The following is a 13,739-nucleotide window of genomic DNA, read 5'->3' as shown; positions in this document are numbered from 1 at the left end:
TTTTTGGCTGTTTGGGCACACAAACATTTTTCTGGAGGCAAGCCGAAGTCGGTAGCCGAAGTCTGTAGCCGAAGTCGGTAGCCGAAGTCTGCACCCCTTCGTCAGTGATTGGTCAACAGTAGGGAGTCTTCAATAAAGTCTTTGTTGTCATTCAACGAGAGACGACTCATTTTCATGCATCTTTTTTCATTGACAAATACTACACCAAACATCTTAGTTAGATGTAAAATTGCGCGACTAAAATCTCCTCTGCAAAAACGTCAAAATAAATGACAGATTATACTATTTTGAGGAAGTGTGTACTGGCTACGGCATATCAAAATGGACAAACAGTACTATTGCCACTTTTGTCAAATTTTTCAAGCAGTCTTTTATTTATTCATTTTATTTTACCCTTATTTTACCAAGTAAGTTGACTGAGAACACATTCTCATTTACAGCAACAACCTGGGGAATAGTTACAAGGGAGAGGAAGGGGGATGAATGAGCCTATTGGAAGCTGGGGATGATTAGGTGGCCATGATGGTATGAGGGCCAGATTGGGAATTTAGCCAGGACACTGGAGTTAACACCCTTAAAGTTACGATAAGTGCCATGAGATCTTTAGTGATCACAGAGAGTCAGGTTACCCGTGTAACGTCCCATCCGAAAGATGGCATCCTACACAGGTCGATTTTAAAGGAGTATGCGAGCACACTCGTTAGGTTCGCCTAGCCAACTTCGGCTAGCCGTCAGCCGAACTGAAGCATGCTGACGCCTTTACGGTGCCTTCAGAAAGTATTCACACCACTTGACTTATTCCACATTTTGTTGTGTTACAAAGTGGGATTAAAATTGATTTAATTGTCATTTTTTTGTCAACAATCTACACAAAATACTCTGTAATGCCAAAGTGGAAGAAATATTTGAACATTTGTAAAATATTTATGAAAAATGAAACACTAATATCTTGATTAGATAAGTATTCAACCCCCTGAGTCAATACATGTTAGAATCACCTTTGGCAGTGATTACAGCTGTGAGTCTTTATGGGTAAGTCCATAAGAGCCTTGCACACCTGGACTGTACAAAATGTGCACATTATTCTTTAAAAAAATATTCAAGCTCTGTCAAGTTGGTTGTTGATCATTACTAGACAGCCATTTTCAAGTCTTGCCATAGATTTTCAAGCCGATTTAAGTCAACACTGTAACTGGGCCACTCAAGAACATTCAATGTCATCTTGGTAAGCAACTCCAATGTACACTCAGTGGCCAGTTTATTAGGTACACCCAACTAGTTCTGGGTCAGACCCCTGTATTCTTGAGGGCATAGAAATGTTGCTTAATTGGTATCAAGGGACCTAACGTGTCCCAGGAAAACATTACCCACACCATTACACCACTGCCACCAGCCTGTACCATTGACACAAGGGAGGATGGGGCCATGGACTCATGCTGCTTACACCAAATCCTGACTCTACCATTAGCATGATGCAATAAGAATAGGGATTCGTCGGACCAGACAATGTATTTCCACTCCTCAATTGTCCAGTGTTGGTGATCGCGTGCCCACTAGAGCCGCTTCTTCTTGTTTTTAGCTGATAGGAGTGAAAGCCGGTGTGATCATCTGCTGCAATAACCCATCCGTGACAAAAACCGACAAGTTGTGCATTCCAAGATGCCGTTCTGCACACCACTGTTGTACTGCACCGTTATTTGCCTGTTTGTGGCCCGCCTGTTAGCGTGCACGATTCTTGCCATTCTCCTTTGACTTCTCATCAACGAACTGTTTACGCCTCTACAGGACTGCTGACTAGATGTTTTTTGTTTGTCGCAACATTCTCAGTAAACCCTAGACACTGACGTGGGTGAAAAGTCCAGGAGGCCAGCTGTTTCTGAGATACTGGAACTGGCGCGCCTGTCACATACCAGGCTCAAACTAGCTTAGGTCACTTGTTTTGCCCATTCTAAAGTTCAATCGAACAGTAACTGAATGCCTCGATGCCTGTCTCCCAGCTTTATTTTTTTATTTTTATTTAACCTTTATTTAACCAGGTAAGCCAGTTGAGAACAAGTTCTCATTTACAACTGCGACCTGGCCAAGATAAAGCAAAGCAGTGCGATAAAAACCAACAACACAGAGTTACATATGGGGTAAAACAAAACAAAGTCAAAAATACAACAGAAAAATATATATACAGTGTGTGCAAATGCAGCAAGTTATGGAGGTAAGGCAATAAATAGGCCATAGTGCAAAATAATTACAGTTTAGTATTAACACTAGAATGACAGATGTGCAAGAGATGATGTGCAAATAGAGATACTGGGGTGCAAATGAGCAAAATAAATAACAATATGGGGATGAGGTAGTTGGGTGGGCTAATTTCAGATGGGCTGTGTACAGGTGCAGTGATCGGTAAGGTGCTCTGACAACTGATGCTTAAAGTTAGTGAGGGAGATAAGAGTCTCCAGCTTCAGAGATTTTTGCAGTTCGTTCCAGTCATTGGCAGCAGAGAACTGGAAGGAATGGCGGCCAAAGGAGGTGTTGGCTTTGGGGATGACCAGTGAGATATACCTGCTGGAACGCATACTATGGGTGGGTGTTGCTATGGTGACCAATGAGCTAAGATAAGGCGGGGATTTGCCTAGCAGTGATTTATAGATGACCTGGAGCCAGTGGGTTTGGCGACGAAAATGTAGTGAGGACCAGCCAACAAGAGCGTACAGGTCACAGTGGTGGGTAGTATATGGGGCTTTGGTGACAAAACGGATGGCACTGTGATAGACTAAATCCAATTTGCTGAGTAGAGTGTTGGAGGCAATTTTGTAAATGACATCGCCGAAGTCAAGGATCGGTAGGATAGTCAGTTTAACGAGGGCATGTTTGGCAGCATGAGTGAAGGAGGCTTTGTTGCGAAATAGGAAGCCGATTCTAGATTTAACTTTGGATTGGAGATGCTTAATGTGAGTCTGGAAGTATAGTTTACAGTCTAACCAGACACCTAGGTATTTGTAGTTGTCCACATACTCTAGGTCAGACCCGCCGAGAGTAGTGATTCTAGTTGGGTGGGTGGGTGCCAGCAGCGTTCGATTGAAGAGCATGCATTTAGTTTTACTAGTGTTTAAGAGCAGTTGGAGGCTACGGAAGGAGTGTTGTATGGCATTGAAGCTTGTTTGGAGGTTTGTTAACACAGTGTCCAATTAAGGGCCAGATGTATACAAAATGGTGTCGTCTGTGTATAGGTGGATCTGAGAGTCACCAGCAGCAAGAGCGACATCATTGACATACACAGAGAAAAGAGTCGGCCCGAGAATTGAACCCTGTGGGACCGCCATAGAGACGGCCATAGGTCCAGACAACAGGCCCTCCGATTTGACACATTGAACTCTATCTGAGAAGTAGTTGGTGAACCAGGCGAGGCAGTCATTTGAGAAACCAAGGCGATTTAGTCTGCCAATAAGAATGCGGTGGTTGACAGAGTCGAAAGCCTTGGCCAGGTTGATGAAGATGGATGCACAATACTGTCTATTGTCGATCGCGGTTATAATATCGTTTAGGACCTTGAGCGTGGCTGAGGTGCACCCATGACCAGCTTGGAAACCGGATTGCATAGCGGAGAAGGTACGGTGGGATTCGAAATGGTCTGTGATCTGCTTGTTAACTTGGCTTTAAAAAACTTTCGAAAGGCAGGGCAGGATGGATATAGGTCTGTAACAGTTTGGATCTAGAGTGTCACCCCCTTTGATGAGGGGGATGACCGCGGCAGCTTTCCAATCTCTGGGGATCTCAGACGTTACGAAAGAGAGGTTGAACAGGCTAGTAATAGGGGTTGCGACAATTTTGGCTGCTAATTTTTAGAAAGAAAGGGTCCAGATTGTCTAGCCCAGATGATTTGTAGGGGTTCAGATTTTGCAGCTCTTTCAGAACATCAGCTGTCTGAATTTGTGTGAAGGAGAAGCCGGGGGGGGGGGGCATGGGCAAGTTGCAGCGGAGGGTGCAGAGCTGGTGGCCGGGGTAGTGGTAGCCAGGTGGAAAGCATGGCTAGCTGTAGCAAAATGCTTGTTGAAATTCTCGATTATTGTAGATTTATCGGTGGTGATAGTGTTTCCTAGCCTCAGTGCAGTGGGCAGCTGGGAGAAGGTGCTCTTATTCTCCAGGGACTTTACAGTGTCCCAAAACGTTTTGGAGTTAGTGCTACAGGATGCACATTTCTGTTTGAAAAAGCTAGCCTTTGCTTTCCTAACTTCCCTGAAAAGTATCACGAGGGCTATTTGATGCTAATGCAGTACACCACAGGATGTTTTTGTGCTGGTCAAGGGCAGTCAAGTCTGAGGAGAACCAGGGGCTATATCTGTTCTTAGTTCTGAATTTTTTGAATGGGGCATGCTTTTTTAAGATTGAGAGGAAAGCACTTTTAAAGAACAACCAGGCATCCTCTACTGACGGAATGACATCGATATCCATCCAGGATACCTGGGCCAGGTCAATTAGGAAGGCCTGCTCGCTAAAGTGTTTTAGGGGTGTTAAGCATATCCCAGTTTAGGTCACCAAGCAGTACGAACTCTGAGGATAGATGGGGGCAATCAATTCACATATGGTGTCCAGGGCACAGCTGGGGGCTGAGGGGGGTCTGTAGCAAGCAGCAGCAGTGAGATAATTATTTCTGGAAAGGTGGATTTTTAGAAGTAGGAGCTCAAACTGTTTGGGCACAGACCTGGATAGTATGATAAAAGCTCTGCAGGCTATCTCTACAGTAGTTTGCAAATCCACCCCCTTTGGCAGTTCTATCTAGATGGAAAATGTTGTAGTTGGGGATGGACATTTCTGCATTTTTGGTGGCCTTCCTTAGCCAGGATTCAGACACTGCTAGAACATCAGGGTTGGCGGAGTGTGCTAACGCAGTGAATAACTCAAACTTAGGAAGGAGGCTTCTGATGTTAACATGCAAAAAGCCAAGGCTTTTACGGTTACAGAAGTCAACAAATGATAGCGCCTGGGGAGTAGGAGTAATACTGGGGGCTGCAGGGCCTGGGTTAACCTCTACATCACCAGAGGAACAGAGGAGGACTAGAATAAGGATACGGCTAAAGGCTTTAAGAACTGGTCTTCTAGTGCGTTGGGTACAGAGAATAAAAGGGGCAGATTTCCGGGCGTTGTAGAATAGATTATATATATATATATATATATAGCAAGCCACGGCCACTTTACAAATTTGCGTGAACGGGGTCGTGTATATTTGGCCTTGTGTTTTAGGTGATTGTCCTGCTGAAAGGTGAATTTGTCTCCCAGTGTCTGTTGGAAAGCAGACTGAACCAGGTTTTCCTCTAGTACTTTGCCTGTGCTTAGCTCTAATCTGTTTATTTTTATCATAAAAAACTCCCTAGTCCTTGCCGATGACAAGCATGCCCATAACATGATGCAGCCACCACCATGCTTTAAAATATGAAGAGTGGTACTGAGTGATGTGTTGTGTTGGATTTGCCCCAAACATAACGCTCTGTATTCAGGACATAAAATTAATTTATCTACCACATTTTTTGCAGTTTTACTTTAGTGCCTCATTGCAAACAGGATGCATGATTTGGAATAACTCTGATGTTGTTGATCCATCCTCAGTTTTCTCCTATCACAGCCATTAATACTCTGTAACTGTTTTAAAGTCATGGTGAAATCCCTGAGCGGTTTCCTTCAACTCCGGCAACTGAGTTAGGAAGGACGCCTGTATCTTTGTAGTGACTGGGTGTATTGATACACCACCCAAAGTGTACTTAATAACTTCACCATGCTCAAAGGGATATTCAATACCTCCCTGTTTTTTGTGGTTGAATCTGTGTTTGAAATTCACTGCTCGACTAAGGGACCTTGCAGATAATTGTATGTGTGGGGTACAGAGATTAGGTAGTCATTCAAAAGTCCATGCAACTTATTATGTCACTTATTAAGCAAATGTTTACTCCTGAACTTATTTAGGCTTGCCATAACAAAGGTGTTGAATGCTTCTTGACTCAAGATATTTCAGCTTTTCATTTTATTATAATATGTAAACGTTTCGAAAAACATGATTCCACTTTGACATTATGGGGTATTGTGTGTAGGCCAGTGACAAAAAAAATCTAAATATAATCCATTTTAAATTCAGGCTGTAACACAACAAAATGTGGAAAAAGTCAAGGGGTGTGAATGCTTTCTGAAGGAACTGTACTGTTTAGAGATAGCATAGTAGAATACACAATATACAATTTCGAAATGTGTATCAAATCTCCCTTTACAAAACATGGCCCTGGAGGGAGGTTAGGGAGGTTAAGGGTTGGGGGCTATAATATACTTAAATTTTCTTGCCAGATGCATGCCTCTCTAGAACACACTTGTCTCTTTCTGGTAGTGCCAGAACAAACCCAACAATGTCATCCTAAATATGAACACAACATTTTGCTACAGACTAGTATTACATCTGTTTAGAAAAAGGCTCTCAGAGCTTCCAACTCTCATGCATTGGCTGTGAGACACACGCATTTGACCCTCTTCTCACGCTCTCACGGCACACCTCTTATATCTCACGCATTGAAAAGTACTGCTTTTATTTTTCTAATTAGTCCATTGTATAGTCAGCGCGTTAACCTTTGAACTGTGTTCCAAATCGTTTTGAAATCGGAGCATCTGCGCCTTCAATTTAACATCATCACTAGCGGAACCTCTATCATTGTCCTGTCTTGCCACAGCACTGTGAACGATAGTTACCGGAGTGTAACTCCAGTTCTATGAGTGGAGCGGAGCCCCATAGGGGAGCTCTGCTCCTATTGGTTTACCCACTGCCCTAAGGCAGCATCAGCCTGAGACAAAATTATGCACACCTGCAGCCAATAGGAGTACAGGTGTCCCTATAAGAGGGGACGCTTCCCCTCAATCAGCCTCCCGAGATATTTATCTTCAGCGAGACTAGAGAGGGTCGGCAGGGCCTTAAGTCCTATGGGGCTCCGCTCCACTCATAGAACTGGAGTTACACTCCGGTAACTATCGTTCTATATCGTGGAGCTCCGCCCCATAGGGGAGCTCTGCTCCTATTGGTTTAACGCGGAGCGCAATGCTCCAAAATGTACTCCCTGCCGAGCCCAACACTTCCCATCAAAATGAAAAGGTCAGGCCTAGCAATGGCTGCAACCAAGTCCCGCAGTACTGTAACCACTGTATCACAATACAAAGTGTCACAATATACTGCGTCATCGGTCCAAACCCGCCCCACCTAATCCAATGGTGGTAACACCAATGACTAGTGGGCAGATCACCAGAATACGGGCCATACTAATCTGTACTAGCAGATAGATGATACCTCAATATCCTGTAACGACCATATCGGCCAGTAATGGAATGACACAAAGTGTCACTCTACATTGTGTACACGGTAGCCCGCCCCACTCAACCAATGGAACCCCAAAGATTAGTGGGCAGATCCCAGAACATGATTCATACTAATCTGAACAAGCAGATAGATGACGTCACATTCCGTCAAAATTGTCATGACCGGTCTAATAGTACCGTAACCAAGGTTACTACTATTATCCCTCATCATTCCGCCTCAACCCAGTTATTCACTGGTGGGCAGATCAATACATGCCTTCTACTGTACTGAACATGTCAGTCAGGAGTCATGTTAAAATATGTCCTTCTATCAGAAGCGGACCTGAAAGAGACCTGTCTCTTCAGTCCTGCATTCCTCTCTCTTACCTCAAGTCCTCCCTTCAGCCACGCTGAGTACAGACTGAGCCAAAGAGTTAGAAGACATATCCAAGAGACAGAACCGGATAAATGGAGACGGTGACGACCACGACGCCGCTGCACAGATATCCTCTACCCCTGTTCCTCTGAAAAGGGCAGTAGAAACCGCTACTCCACGAGTGGAGTGGGCTCTTATACCCTGAGGCAATTGTCGCCCCGCTGCCTCATAAGCTGTCTCAATGCCTTCACAAAGCCAATGAGACAGCCGCTGTTTTGAAAGTGGTCTACCTAGTGCAGCCGCACCGTGACACACAAACAACTGAGGCGATGACCTAATCAACGTAACACGCCAAAGCGTGCACTGGGCACAGGCGATGGAGCCTTTCCTCTCTCCTCTCCCCATGAGGAGGGGGAGAAAAATCCCACAGCTCCACGGTCTGTGACCTAGATGAGCTCTTAATAACCTTCGGCACAAATGCCGGGTTAGGACGTAACACCGCTCTGCTCAAATCGCCATTAATGGCAAAGCAGTCGGGTCTCATCGAAAGAGCACACAAATCACTAACACGCTTAGCAGTAGTCAAAGCGAGCAACAGTGCCGTCTTCATAGACAGCATCTTGAGGGGTATTTGATTCAATGGCTCGAACGGCGACTCACAGAGCACTTCGAGTACCAAAGCCAAATCCCACTGAGGAAGCGTGGCTCTAGGCATTGGCCTAAGCCGCCGCGTTCCTAATAAGAAACGTTTCACTAGAGGGTGGCTGCCAAACCCCTCATGACAAGCTGAAATCGCAGCTGCAAACACCTTAATGGTGGTGGGTGATCGCTGCTTATCAAACATACACTGCAGAAAAGAGAGAACACTCTCAACCTGACAGTTCATGGGGTCTACATTCTCTGTGACACACCATTGTGAAAAAACGTTCAATTTACTGGCATACACCCTGGAAGTGGAACTGGCACGTGAACCCTGTATGGTCCTGATTACTGAATCAGATAACCCACGGCACTCTAGCCTGTCCCTCTCAGGAGCCAAGCCTTCAGTGGTTGGCCGATTATGGGCAATCGCCCTATCGAGCCTCCCGCCTGAGACAACGCTTCCCGTCGATGTGGAATTGGCCAAGGTGGCGCAATCAACATCTGACTCATCTCCGCGAACCATGGAGCCCCTGGGCGATCCAAATATTATTGACAGCCCGCCTGATCTCACCCTGGCTAACAGTGGGAGAATGCAGGACAGCGGAGGGAATGCATACAGAAGAACTCTCGGCCACGTTGGTGCACGAACGCGTCCCTTCCCAGTGGTGGATCGTCCTGTTCCCTCAGAGAGAACCATAGAGGACAATGCGCGTTCATGTGTGACGCGAATAAGTCCACCTCGGCTCTCCCGAACTGTTCCCAAATTTGGAGAACAATGTCCAGATGCAGACGCCACTCGTCGTCTCAGGGACCCCCTCGAGACATGAGGTCTGCTCCTACGTTCAAGTAGCCCGGAATGTGTGCTGCTCTCAATGAGCGAAGGTGCTCGTGAGCCCAGAGCCACAATTCCTCCGCCGACCGGTGGAGAGCAGGAGACCTGACTCCTCCCTGGCGATTTATGTAGGCTACTGTGGTCCGGTTGTCTGACCAGACCAGCACATTGCGACCCCGAAGGGTAGACCCGAAGTGGGTCAGAACCAGTCGAACCGTTTCCAACTCCAAGAGGTTGATGTGGCGACTCGAAAGAGGCCACACCCCTCCTATCGCTTGGGTCTGACATGTCCCTCCCCATCCAGTCAGAGAGGCATCTGTAAACACTGGAATGTAGTAGGACACTTTGCCTATTGGGACTCCGTGCGTGAGAACGCGCGGGTCTCTCCAATAGTTCAGATCTGCACTGAGCGAGAGAGGAACCACCACCAACCGATGACGTTGACGCACTTGGTCTAGTCTTAGTTTGGCGAACCATCGCTGCATCCTGCGCATGCGCAGGAGGCCCAGCGGAACCACGAAATGGGCTGACGACATGAGACCCAAGAGTGACATGACTGACAGCGCCGTTACCGTGTGATTCGGACGACACTTTCTGAGGGCTAGCAACAAGGCTACCCTTCGAGGGTCCGAAATTCGAGCCCTCATCATTAGTGTCTAGCTGTATCCCCAGGTAGATAATCTGATGACTGGGCCAGGGCGCGCTCTTTTTCCAATTCACAGCGAACCCCAGACGCGTGAGATTAATCACTGTCTGTGTCGTGTGAGTGAACGCCAGCTCTGCTGACGGGGCGAGAACCAGTAGGTCGTCTAGGTAGGCTAGTAGCCTTATTCCCGACGACGCAACGGTTCCAATGCCGCCTCTACACACTTGGAAAACGTGCGACGTGCCAGGGCGTACCCGAATGGCATCCTCGTGTATTCGTACGCCACATTTGAAAGGCGAATCGCAGAAACTTTCTGTGATGCGGCTGCACCAGCACATGAAAGTACGCTTCCTTCAGGTCTATGCTTGTACAAAAGTCTCCTATCTGGACACATTCCAGTAGATGTTTTGTCGTGAGCATTCGGAAGGGCCGTTTGGGTACACTCTCGTTGAGAATGCGTAAATCCAATATCGGCCTCATTCCCCCCGTCTTTTTGGGCACCAGGAAGTAGGGCGAATATAGCCCTTTGTTCCTTTGCTCCTGGGGAACTACTGTGACCGCCTCCTTCGCCAAAAGCTCCGTAATCTCTGATACCAGAGCGGCCACTTTTTCGGGCGTTTTCATCACCGTCTCCACCACTCGCCTGAATGGGGGCGGGGTCCCATGGAATTGGATGGCATAACCCTTCTGCAACTTCTGGTCTAGCCAGCATGAGAGGATACAGCTTCGCCGCCACTCCCAGCAATGCAGAGAAAGCGGCCGAGCGTGAAGCTGTGGTACATTCAGTAGGAAGGACCTGTATTCCTCGATGGCCCTTGCCGCCGCTGTTCCCCAGCACTGAGGTGGTGGAACAGCCCAAGGTGGGCCTCCCGTGAAAGGGAGAGGAAAAATCAGCGCGTTCTGAGAGAAACGGGGGCGCCAATACGTTGGTTAAACCCGTAACCGTAGTATTCCGGCCCTCCGTGAATGCAGCACGGGGCTGAACTGCACTGACCGAGGCTTTAGCCTGCGACAGAGCACCATCCCCAGAAAGCGATTGCATCATCATTCCAATATCTGGCTGTGACTGCAGTCTGCTATGAGAGCACTTCACTGCAGTACTCCTAGGAGTCTGTAATGTGAGGTCTCTATGAGGTAACACAAGGCGGCACCTTGATACCTTTTTAACATTCACCTCCTGTGTGTGCTCAGCTCTGCACCCCTGGTGGGCTGAGCTACACTCAGCGTGGTGAGCATCAGCGCGTTCTGAGAGAAACAGGGGCGCCGATACGTTGGTTAAACTCGTAACCGTAGTATTCCGGCCCTCCGTGAACGCAGCAAGGGTCTGAACTGCACTGACTGAGGCCTTAGCCTGAGACAGCGCGCCATCCTCGAATAGCGGTTGCGTCATCCTGCCATTATCTGACTGAGACTGCAGCCTGCTATGTGAGACACTCACTACAGCACTCCTATGAGTCTGTAAAGTGAGGTCTTCATGAGGTAATACAAGGCGGCGCCTTGATTCCTTTCTTATACCTACCTTATGTGTGCGCTCAGCAACGCACCCATGGTGGGCTGAGCGGCACTCAGAGTGGTGGGAGAGAGAGAGGGAGTGAGGTAGGTCGAACGTTCTCGGATGTATTATGGAAAAGGGGCTCTTTTTTGACAAAGTCAGGTGGAGCCAACTCTTTACTACACATATCATCAACAAAAACATTCTCCTCCAACCCCTCAACCGAAGGGTGGGGGGGAATAGCGGGCACATTCGACTCTGTCGCTGCGCCATCTTCTATCCTCTCCCCTGCGTCCCGTCATGTGCGCCGTCTCTTCTGGCTGCCCTTAGGCTGCCAGGTCGACGTTCTGATAACTTCCCTCGCCGGCTGCGTCATTGGGGCCAACGTAGCTGCTGGGGGGGCGGGGCCCTCTCTCCTGCTGCTCGTAGGCGCCGTCTGGCGCTGGGCACGACGCCTCGCAGTGAAACGCTCTGTCGCCTCCTTGACGGCGACTCCAAAGAGTCCGTCGTCAGAAAGGGGGGCGTTCAAGAGCGACGCTCTGTCTGCTTCCTTCATGGTTGTCAGTGACAACCACAGGTGTCATCCGCGACCACCGAAGTGGCCATGGACCTCCCCGCGCAGACAGCCGACGCCTGAGTTAGGTGGAGAATAGCGCCAGAAATTCTGGACGCCTCTTCCACCTCCTCCCTGTCTAGCTCAGTCTTACCCGTGGTTAAACGGGACAGAGAGGCCGCTAGGAGGGCAATATTATTTGCTGCTGCTACAGCTTGGGCTCCCAACGTAAAGGACTTCTCTACCAGCTGCGCTGTGAGGCGGTCCTTTTGCGTCGGCAAGGTGGCCTTTTTGGAAGAGGGCCAGGGACTCGAACCCGGCACAAGATATGCAGCCAGGGCGCTCTCTAGCCTGGGGATTCCTCTAGCGAAGCCCTGATGCCTTCCCTCCACTCTGGTGAATGGGACGTACGACTTGGCCGGCGAACGCGCCGCCAGAGGTGCCTCCCATGAGCCCTCGACGTACTTTGCCAGTGAGGGCATTGCTGGAGCCAGAGGCTCTGCCGCCCTCCTTGGCCGAGAATAGGGGCCGCCCTCCATCATATCCACTTCCGGTGCGGAGGGAATGGGGGGCAGCGCTATCTCCAAGCGTCAAGCAGCCCTCTCAATGAGTCCAGGAAAATCAGAACGCAGAGAGGCTGCGGCGAAGGACAGGGCTACTGATCTCTCAGAGCCCGTGTCATCATCGCCCAGGGAATTACAAGACCTCTCGCTTTCCAAAGGAAAGGGGGTCTTGAACGTCTGAGTCAGAGGGTCGGATTGTTCCCATAATCCCTGTCTTCTCCGGAGTCGGCGCCATCTGATGATGCCTCTGAAGCAGAGGCTAGCACCGACAGCACGTCCTCCAGAGGAATATCCTCCCTAAAAAACGCCCAGCGCTGCTTCCTCTCCTTTAAAGAAAGAAGGGCGCAGCTGGCGCAATTAGGGGGATCGCTGACGCCCTCCTTGGCGTGCTGTGAGCCCAAACACACGAAACATAAGTCGTGGGAGTCCACAGCCGTCATGGAGGTGCAGCGGCATTGAGCTCTGAAAAGAGCTTTTGGGGGTGGAAAATGTCCTGGTGTGCTCATTCTAGGACGACGTCGATGACTGGAAAATCCGACGGCGTATCTCGTCCTGAGTCTTCTCTTTGTCTCTTCTTGGCTCTTCAGTCTAGTCCAGTCGCTGAAGATAAAGGGAGGCTGATTGAGGGGAAGCGTCCCCTCTTATAGGGACACCTGTACTCCTATTGGCTGCAGGTGTGCATAATTTTGTCTCAGGCTGATGCTGCCTTAGGGCAGTGGGTAAACCAATAGGAGCAGAGCTCCCCTATGGGGTGGAGCTCCACTCATAGAACTGCGGCACATTGAAGAATATGATTGGTCTAGTTATGTAAGGGATCAAGGGGATTGGATGCATGTTTTAAAGAAACAGCCCTCAAGATTAGAGTAAAAAGAGCAGCATGGTAGTGCTGTTTTATGTACAATGTTGTCAACAAAATTAGGTTGCTGTTACTCCCGACCCTATTGCAGAATGAAGCATTTTGACAGCATGTACTAAAGTCGGTTTGATCCACACTTGCATTAGTCCCCTCGTTTGGTGATTGGCATTTAGGCTAAAAGCCAATTTATGCTTGATCTGAAATGTGGTCGGAGGCCAAATTGAGCTCCATACCACATCGCTGTGCGCCTCCCAAATTCTGTAACAATGTGGAAGGCTCCTTATAGCTCAGTATAGCTCCGCATTTACATGATTGGTTGACAGTAGGTGGGGGTGGGAGGTCCTGTATAAACACAAACTCACTTCCTCAACAACTTCCTTCACAAGACCTCTGCTCAACAGCTCTGCGCTGCTCCGCGAAGCACAATAAGTATGAATGCCCTGACTTCTGCAGAGGCCATAT

The sequence above is a fragment of the Coregonus clupeaformis genome, chromosome 25 (assembly GCF_020615455.1).
Source record: "Coregonus clupeaformis isolate EN_2021a chromosome 25, ASM2061545v1, whole genome shotgun sequence".
Taxonomy (NCBI): Eukaryota; Metazoa; Chordata; class Actinopteri; order Salmoniformes; family Salmonidae; genus Coregonus; species Coregonus clupeaformis.
Note: the sequence above shows the minus strand (reverse complement) of the source record.